General features: G+C 47.8%; 1 non-coding gene across 1 annotated transcript; it reads right to left on the minus strand.

Annotated features, from left to right (window-relative positions):
* Positions 1 to 8341: 8341 nt before the first annotated feature.
* LOC111817958 lies at positions 8342 to 8445 on the minus strand. The gene has a single exon (XR_002822048.1). It is a non-coding gene; the product is annotated as a U6 spliceosomal RNA (small nuclear RNA).
* Between the last annotated feature and the right edge of the window lie 1021 nt (positions 8446 to 9466).

A 9466-nucleotide genomic window follows, 5' to 3' on the forward strand; every position in this document is an offset into this window, starting at 1 on the left:
CACCAGCAGGACTGGCGTTTCTCGTGGCAATCTTCCTGTGGGTCTTCAGTTAAAGTAATGATTTGCTCAAGCTGCTGTGGTGGCGCTCGAGGCAGGAGACCAGCTGTGAGTCTGAAGCCAGCCTGGGTTTCATAGTGAGACCCCCATGTCAAAAAATAAAAACAATGCAAAATAATTTTTCCAAAGAAGTAGGTAAGGGATACGCATGCGCAGCGCAGGCGAGGCGAGATGCCAGGCTCTGCCTCCCAGGCTGTTTATAGTCTGGTGACAAAGGGACACTCATGACCCAGCCAGTGACCAGCATGGCCAGAGGGATAGGGTGGGGAGAGGTGCAGCAGGCCGGGGCTACTTATAGGCAGCAGCTTGTGTGGTGACAAATGTGTCCCAGGCCCTTCCTGGTCCTGGAGGACACATCCCAAAGGGCCCAACCAAGCCTCCCTCTGCACATATGTGTGACCTTGCGTGTGACCTTGCAGCAGCCTGGGGAACAAGGACAGAGCCAGGGCCACGCAGGAAGGACGCACCCTCCGCCGTGGTGGGAGCCAGTCCTAGGCAAGGAGGTGTAGTTTGCCTTTTCACTGAGAGATTAGGCAAGCAAACAGCGCAGGCCTCACGGGACAATGAGCCTGGAGGGGTGGGGTAGGGTGGCCCAGATTCCCAAGGACCCAACTTCTGCTGGTGCGGGAAAGGGCTGAGGCCACCGCCCTGGGTGACTGGAGCGACCACTCTGCGTCAGGCCTGCATTACTCAAAAGTCAGATTCTGCTTGGGAAACAAGCCCTTCCTGTGAAGTCCTCCAGGCAGACACTTCTGCATAATCCCACTACTCACATCCCAAAGACCCGGTCCCTTAGGTACTTTTTATCATCCCCACCCCATCTACAAATGAAGACTGCAAGGCCAAGAGACTGCAGCCCTAGTCCAGAGCTGATGATGCACAGCTCCAGGGCTCCATCCCAGCCTTAGTCCTGGTCCCACAGGTGTCATTTATTGAGCACCTACTATGTGCTCCACAAGTAAATTCACATGGACCATCTTATTTAATTTGCTTTATTTATTTTTAGCTGAACTGTCTTTATTAACAAGTGGAAATGACAGTGTTTTTTGGTTTTGGTTTTGGTTTTGCTATGCTAGAGTTGGAACCCAGGGCCTTGTACGTACAAGGCAAGAACTCTACCACTGAGCCATGTCCCCAGCCCAAGGGCCATCTTACTTAATCCTAGAATTGTATCTATTTGAGCTAGAATACTGGCTAGATGTGGTGGCGCACGCATTGTAACCTTGGCACTTGGAGGCTGAGGCAGGAAGATCACCACAAGTTCCAGGCCAGCCTGGGCTCTATAGTGAGACCCTGTCTCAAGAAAAAGCAAACAGACAAGCCAAAAAAGATAAACCCTCTTGCCCAGGGATACAGGGAGTACGTGGTAAAACTGGGATTAGAGTCAATGAACTCTGACCCCACAGCACGTGGTTTGAAGTCCTCAACATGGTGAGCCACATACCCCAACTTGTTTCCCCTATTTCCTGTCTTTTTTTTTAAATTCCTGTCTTGATCATTGGGGGAATCTTCTAGTCAGGAAACAAACATGTGACAAATACATTTGTCCTTGGCCTTTCCCAGGGACATGTGTAGCTCTGGCCCCATGTCTGAGTTACGCAGAGCAGCATGCCTCCCCACGAGCATGCGCTCTGGGCATGGCATGGTCACTCCTGGGCAGACACATAGATCTCCACAGTCACAAAAGCTTTCCACACAGCTGGGGACCATCCCCCTCAGCACACAAAGCTCACCAGCCCCGAATCACAGGAACCCCAGTACCCAGCCGCCTCCTTCTGGCCTCTAAGCACACTTGCATATGGGACTCCTCAGACCATGCATTTGTTCACTGAGACCTGTCTGCACTTCAGCCAGCACCCTTCGGCCAGGCTGTGGCATCACTCTGTAATTCAGGGTTTGGGAGGCTGAGGCAGGAGGACCATGGGTGTGGGCAATTAGCAAGACCACATCTCCAAAAAGAAATAAAGGGACCGGGGAGATAGCTCAGTAGAATAAGTGCTTGCCTGGAAAACTCAGGGTCCTGAGTTCAATCCCTGGTTCTGCCAAAAAAAAAAAAAAAAAAAAAAAAAAAAAAGAAAGAGTTAGGAATGCTGCTCAGCACAAATGCTCTGGGGTTCGACACCCCCCCCCAAAAAAAAAAGTTTAAAGTTTTCAAGTGTTTGGAGTCTGGAATTCAGGGAGCAGGCTAGCTGGAGGAAGAGGAGATGCTCGTCACAAGCGTGTGGAAAGGGCCTGCTAGCTGACCGAAGCATAGGCTTTCTAAGCTGGACGGTCCACACTGCTGGCCTCATTGCGTGCTCTGCATGCAGTGACCCTGGTCAGCAGTGTCACCCCAGCCATGCAGAAGCCAGTCAGCAGCACCAGGACCCAGAGTGCCTTCACTCCCCAACATCTGGACGACATCCTGATGTCCCGCCAGCCCACCAGCCACCTTGCTGCATGCCGCAAACTGCCCTTCCTTGCTGAGGCCTGGAGCCGCCTGGGGGCTCCTGCTGCATGTCCCTGTGGGACTCTGCCAGGCCCTTGGCTGCCCCATAGGAAGCCCTCAGAGCCCATGTGCCTGGTGACCCAGTGGTGCAGAACAATGGCTGCCCTATGCAACCTGTGACAGGGAAGTAAGACCCCTGCCGGGAGCCAGGCGCTGGAGGGCAGCACATATCCTAAACTTCGAGACTTTGCTGAACAACTTATATCTGCAGAGACGTTCAAAGTAAAGAGTGAGAACCTGCTGGCCTGTGATCCCAACACGTGAAGGCTGAGGCAGGAGGCTCCATGTGAGTTTGGGCCACCCTGAGCTAGACAGTGAGGTCAAAGTCAGGCTGGACTACACGTGAGAGCCCTGTCTCAGCCCGCCACCGCCGCCACCACCACCAAAAAGGTAAGAGGGGGCCAGCACAGCAGACCTGGAGATGGAAGTATGGGCCCTGCAACTCCTTGCAGGCACTTTAATCAAATGACCTCTTTGGCTAGCACTGGCTTTACTTTGGCCGAGGAGATGGCTCAGTGGAATAAGCGCTTCCCTGGCAAGTGCAAGGGCCTGAGTTCAATCCCCGGTTCCGCAAAAAAAGGTAAGAGCACCTGCCATGCTGGCCCCGCCCCTGGGCACGCTGAGAAGGCAATTGAGTTTGGGCGTGGTGGCGCACACCTGTAATCCCAGCTCTCGGGAGGCTGTAAACAGGCGGATCACTACGAGTCCGATCTGTGTGGTAAGACCCTGAACACCCGTAGACCCTTCCCTAAAATACAGGGGAAAAAAAAAAGAGCAAATGTGGCCTGTTGCATGTTCTCTGCTAAATCTGTTATGAGATATTTAACTACAACCTTCTTGTTTTTCTTCCTGTTTTCTTTTTCTTTCATTTTTCTTGTTTTCATTTCTGCTTCTGGTATTTTTTGTTTGTTTGTTTTGAAACAGGGTCTTCCTATGTAGCTCAAACTGGGCTTGAACTCACTATGCTGTCCAGGCTGGTCTTGAACTCATAGCAATCCTCCTGCCTCAGCCTCCCAAGTGCTGAAATGATGGGCGTGTGCCAGCACACCTGGCCATGCATTGTTTTGTTTTAAGACAGGGTCTCACTGTGTAGTCCAGGCTGACCTTAAACTTTCTGTGCAGCCTCCTGTGTGCAAGGATTACCAGCAACCACCATGACACCCAGCTATAACCTTACTTGCTTCTTTTTTTAATTTTTTTTTTTTACCTTATTTTCAAGTAAAAGCAACAAATGTAGAAACAAACATTTTAAAATGAAGATAACAAACGATGTGGCATCACACATCTGTGATGCTAGCTACTCGGGAAGCTGAGGCAGGAGGATCACAAATTTGAGGCTAGTGCAGTAATATAGTATAACTCAAAATAAAATGTAAGAAAGATGGAGGGTGGGGGAAGGGTGGGGAAGGGGTGGGGGGAGGGGGGAGGGGGTGGGGGGCGTAGCTCAGCGTTTGCTCTGCTCAGTCCTGAGAGGCGCGCCAAGGATCTGACTCAGGCCTCAGGTTATCTCTCTCCATCAGCAGATGCTAAGTCCTGCAACATTAACATTGCGGATCTTTTCCTCAGCAGCTTGTTTATTTAGCTGAAGGCCTTGATGTGCTGGGCTACTAGCACATCAAAAGAGTACTAGTTCTGGTTGGTGTTTTTTTTTGGGCGGGGGGCACTATTTTTTTGACCTGCATTTCTGTGGATTCTACATTTTTCTTCTTCTCTCCCCCAGAGAGGGCAGTGTACAGACACTGGGTAGGGACAGAGCAGGCATTTTGAAAAGGAAAGATCTCCACCAAGTCCAGATGCCAGATCTGACCAGCGCACTCCCAGGCCTGGCCGCCCTTCAGAGCCGTCCTCCGTAGGAAACCGTGCTGCAGATCTGCCTGGCGGGGCAAGGGTACAGCCGCGCGCCCGGCCACCAGCTCCCAGCAGCCAAGCGCAGCCAGCCCCCCGCGGGCAGCGGCAGGCTGTCCCTAGTGGGCAGCCTCGTCCTCCCGAGCCACAGAGCAGCGCAGCCCACGGCTTCTGGCTGATCCCGGGGTGGGGCGGCGCTGGCCAGGCCTGGCGCTGCAGGATGCCTTCTGCTCTTCCCGGCTCTTCTCCCTTCTCACCGGCCTTCTGTCCTACCTTCAAGACAACCCAAAAGGTCTATCCCTGCAATGAAACACAGACGCCTCTGGGGGACTGCGAACGCTGCCCGACCGCCGTCTCTGTCGCCTGGAAGGACAAAGTCCCCAAAGAATCCTGTGGGATTGGATATTGAACTGAGGGCCCTGTCACTGAGCTGCTTCCTAGCCCTTACTTTTTAGGACAAGGTGCTGCTAAATTGCCAGGTGGGGCCTGAACCTGCAAGCCTCCTGGCTTGGCCTCCCCTTGTGCTGCGATTTCAGGCACGCTGCCCCACACCTGCTTCCTGCTGGCATCTTAGAGACAAAGAGCCCACAGTTTCCACCTCCAGCCCTCTTGAGGCCATTTCGGCAAGGGCTGCCACCAAACCTCTAAGGACCCAATGACAGTTTGATGGGGACTGTGAGTCACTCAGCAAATATTTACCGATTATCCGCTCAGATGGAGTTTGTAGCGTCAAGGGGCTGAGCACAGAGGCGTTGTCTAGATACACGCGCCTCGGTGATGCAGAAAGTCCTGGAGACCCAGAGGGCAAGCAGGCAGGGCTGGCGGGGAGGGACCGTGCGCAAGTGCGCGCTGTGGCTGGGCTGGGCGAGTGAGGGCTGCAGGAGGAAGGTGCAGTGGGCCAAGCAAATAGCTCAGCGGATTAAAGCGCCTGCAAGCAGGCACAGGGACCAGGGTTCGATCCCCTGGCCTGCCACGCCGGCCCCATCCTCAGGGTGAGCTGAGAGTGTAAATTGAGACTGGGTGTGGTGGTGTACGCCTGTAATCCCAGCACTTGAGAGCCTATAAACAGAATCACTATAAGTCAGATCTAGTAGTGAGACCCTGAACACCCTGTAGATCCTTCCCTAAAATACAGAAAAGAAAAAAAAAGGAAGGAGGAGTGGCCAGAGACGCCAGCCCCCAGCCTCCCCCACGTGCCTAGCAATTCTTCCTGAGTCTCCGCAGCCTTTGCCTTTAAAACAGATGCTCTCAACCAGGGATGGTGGTGCAGGCTTGTGATTCCAGCACTTGGGAGGCTGAGGCAGGAGGATCGCTAGGAGTTCGGGACCAGCCTGGGATACAAAGTGACTTTTGAGGCACATGACTTGCATATAGCCTACCCACATCCTCCTACTCACAAGGCAGCTCTAGATCACGTCGAATACCTACCACAAAGAAAATGCTGTGTAAATAGTTATGCTGTGTTAACTAGGAAGTAAAGGCAAGGAAAACTGACTTCCTGTTCAGTACAGATGCAATGATTTTTCTGAATATTTCTGGTTTCGAGACAAGGTTTCACTGCATACTCCAGGCAGACTTGATCTTGAGGGACTCCCTCTGCCTCAGCCTCTCCAGGGCTGTGATCACAGGCGTTCACCACCACACCTGGCTGACTTTCCACATTTTGAACCAGTCTCAGATCCCTAGAATAAACACCATTTGGCCCTGGTATGTAGTTATTTTCATTTATTGCTTTTTGCGTGCATGTGGTACTAGGGATCAAACTCAGGACCTTGCACTTACCAGGCAGGCGCTTATGCTGTTCAACTATCACCCCAGCCCCACTATTGTTAAATTCTACTTGCTGGTTTTATTAACAATTTTTGAATGAGTATTCATGAAGTATCTTGTTCTGCAATGTTGTATGTTTTGTTTTTGGTTTTTTTTTTGTTTGTTTGTTTTTGGTTTTTTGCTTTGTTTTGTTTTTTTGAGACAGGGTCTCTAAATGCAGTTCAGGCTTGACTGTGTAGCTCAGGTTGGTTTCAAACTTGCAATAATCCAGCCTCAGCCTCCCGAGTGTGTGCCACCATGCTCTGTTTTGTTTTGTTTTGTTTTGTTTTGTTTTGTTTTGTTTTGTTTGTCTCTTTGAGACAGGGTCTCCCTATGCAGTTCAGGCTGGCCTGCGCTCACTTTGTAGCCCAGACTGGTCTCAACCTTGCAGTGATCCTCCTGCCTCAGCCTCACCCAGCCTCCTGAGTGCTGAGATTACAGGTGTGTGCCACCACATTTGGTTCAGTAACTTTTTTTTCCTGTACCAGATATCAAATTCTCAACCTGGCACTTGCCAACCAGGCAGCTGTGGTGCTTCACTATTTCTCTGGCCCTGTCTTTGTTTTGTAGTATCGGGGTAATACTAAATTTATACAATAAATTAGAAAGTACTCCCTCACATATTTTGGGGAAAAAATGTGTTCGATCAGTGGTAATTCTCACTTAAACAGTTGATAGAATTCTCCCAGTGAAACGATCCAAGCCTGAGGATTTCCTTTTCTGGAGGATTCATTATAAATTCAATTGTCTTGATCAAAGGGCTAGTTACGCTGTCCTACCTTGGGTGAGCAGTAGTTTGTTGGTTGGAGGAATTGGTCTATTTCTTCTACGCTGCTACAATCTAAGTTTCTGGGTGGGGCTCCTGGGCCTGCTGGTGTCCAAATGTGCTCAGTCACAGCCCTGCTTTGTTTTGTCATTTTGTTTTGTTTTGAGACAGAGTCTCATGCGTGCTGCCCTTGTGCTTGCTTTTGTAGCTCAGGCTGACATAGCCTGCCTCAGCCTCCTGAGTGCTGGGATTGTAGGCGTGTGCCACCACGCCCAACCCCTGCTCATTTCTGGTCATGGTCATTTGTATCTTCTCTTTTCTGTGCTTTGTCTCTCCCTAGACAGAAATCATTTGTCAGCTTTACTGATCTTTTCTCTTTTTTTCTGTTCACTGGGATATATTTTTTAATTGAGAAATAAATATGAATGAGACAGTTTCAAAGCTGAATAATAAATAGGACAGTTTCAAAAAAATCAATACAATTGTACATTGTTATCTTCTTAGTGGTTATCCATAGTATAAGAAGCAGACAGGATATTCTGTCCAAGCACTGTTAGTACACCTCTTTCTTCTCATTGAATTAAGTGAAAGTAGCTGTATATCTATCCTATTTTGTATATATAAATACAAAATGTTCTTTCCTTTGTATCCCCCCCCCCTTTTTTTGTTTAGTCCTGTCAGAGGTGAATATTCTATTGGCATCTAAATATTAAGGTGTTTGAATTCAGCTAAACAATCCAACACTGTCTAGCAGTCTACAATATTAGTGGGTTATCCTCAGAAGTTGTTGACTTGAGCCTTTTACAGCTCCTCGTGTTAATGTGACTTTACTTTATAGACCTCATTTTTATACTTTTCTTCTGAGTGGTTAAGACCAAGATAAAGCAAGACCTATATAGCAGGAAATGTAACTTTTGTATCTGATAAGGTCAGCCAAGTACTCTCAGGATTTATCCTGTAGCCCTGTACCACACTTTGTAGATCCTTTGTCAGTGTCAGCCATGAGGATGAGTCATGGCCATTGCTTGACCAATTTGCTCTCTGTGAAAGCCTGAGAGAATGTTTTCTCTTCGTGTGACTCTGCCCAGGCACACTATACATCATCAATCACATTCCTCTGTGGCTCCATGATCTTCTTGATCAGAAAATTTGGGGCACAGCTGAGTTACATGATGTTTTTTTTTTCTTAATTATGTATTTTAAATATCAATATGTGTATTTCATTTTTACAGTTATAAATTTTCTAATGTTTTAGACAACAGCATGTAATAATTTTGAATCAATTGAAATGTTGCTTTCAATTTGAAATATTGTGAATACATGTGTATAAAAAATAACCCAACATATGACTCATCTGACAGATGTTTAAAGATAAAAAAAATATGGAACGCTTCATGAATGCGTATCATCCTTGCCAGGGGCCATGCTAATCTACTCTGTATCATTCCAATTTTAGTATATGTGCTGCTGAAGCAAGCACTGAATTACATGATGTTACAGTACAGGTTCTCCTATGTACTGAGTCTTCACTGACCTTGAAAGGCAAGGGCCAAAATGTTGGCTGACCTTGCAGCCCTTCCTTTTCTCCAATTTTGATCTGCTAACTTAGGTTGTTAACCCTCCAGAAGGGAAGCTTATTATTAACCTGCAATATATGCAGTTCGGTTTACCCTACCTGTCTAAATATCAAACATCTTTGGCATATCATGGAACAGGTATTTTCCATCAAATATCAGTATGTTGAACTTTAAGACCTTATAGAATATGTAGGAAAAATAAGTTTATAAAGGTAGAAATAAGCATTTACATAATTTTACAAAGAAATTTAGAAATCTAACCATATACAGAATTGTAACAGGACAGACCTGTGACATTTTTTTTCTTATTCTTATGACTTTTTTTTCATTTATCACCCTTTAAAAAAAAACAAAACCTTTACTTGAGAGACGTTATGACAATAAATGGTATGTCGTGACAAGAAGTACATATTTAGAAGACCAGGATGGCAGGCACTGCAAGCGTGACCCCGCTATTACTCATCGCCATCCTCAGTGCAGCCGCCTGGCTCACGGGCACCAGCATATACAGTTAGTCAGGGTGAGAGTCTCACCAGCCAACCGTTAGTCTCAAAAACCTGCTGATGTCCCCCAGGATCACTGTCCCACCCATCTTGTGCATACAAATGCCTGGATTTGCCCCTGTCATGTTTCCCAGGTTTTCTCCTTGCCTACTTCTCATTGTCCAATCCTCAAGTTCTCGCTTTCCTTTCATTTGTGTTGTAACTTTCTATATGTAATTCCTCTTTTAAGTTCTTATACTAGGGAGACAATATGGTATTTACAAATGTGGGTCTGGTTTATTTCACTTATAAGTATATCTTCAAGTGGCGATCTTTTCTACAAACATGGTTTTGTCTCATTTGTTTTTCCACATCTATGTCACTGACTTCCGCCTTTATAATTCCCTCCTCCTGACACCATGGCTTCACTTCCACTTCTCCT

The sequence above is a fragment of the Octodon degus genome, unplaced genomic scaffold, assembly GCF_000260255.1.
Source record: "Octodon degus isolate 3935 unplaced genomic scaffold, OctDeg1.0 scaffold00075, whole genome shotgun sequence".
NCBI lineage: Eukaryota > Metazoa > Chordata > Mammalia > Rodentia > Octodontidae > Octodon > Octodon degus.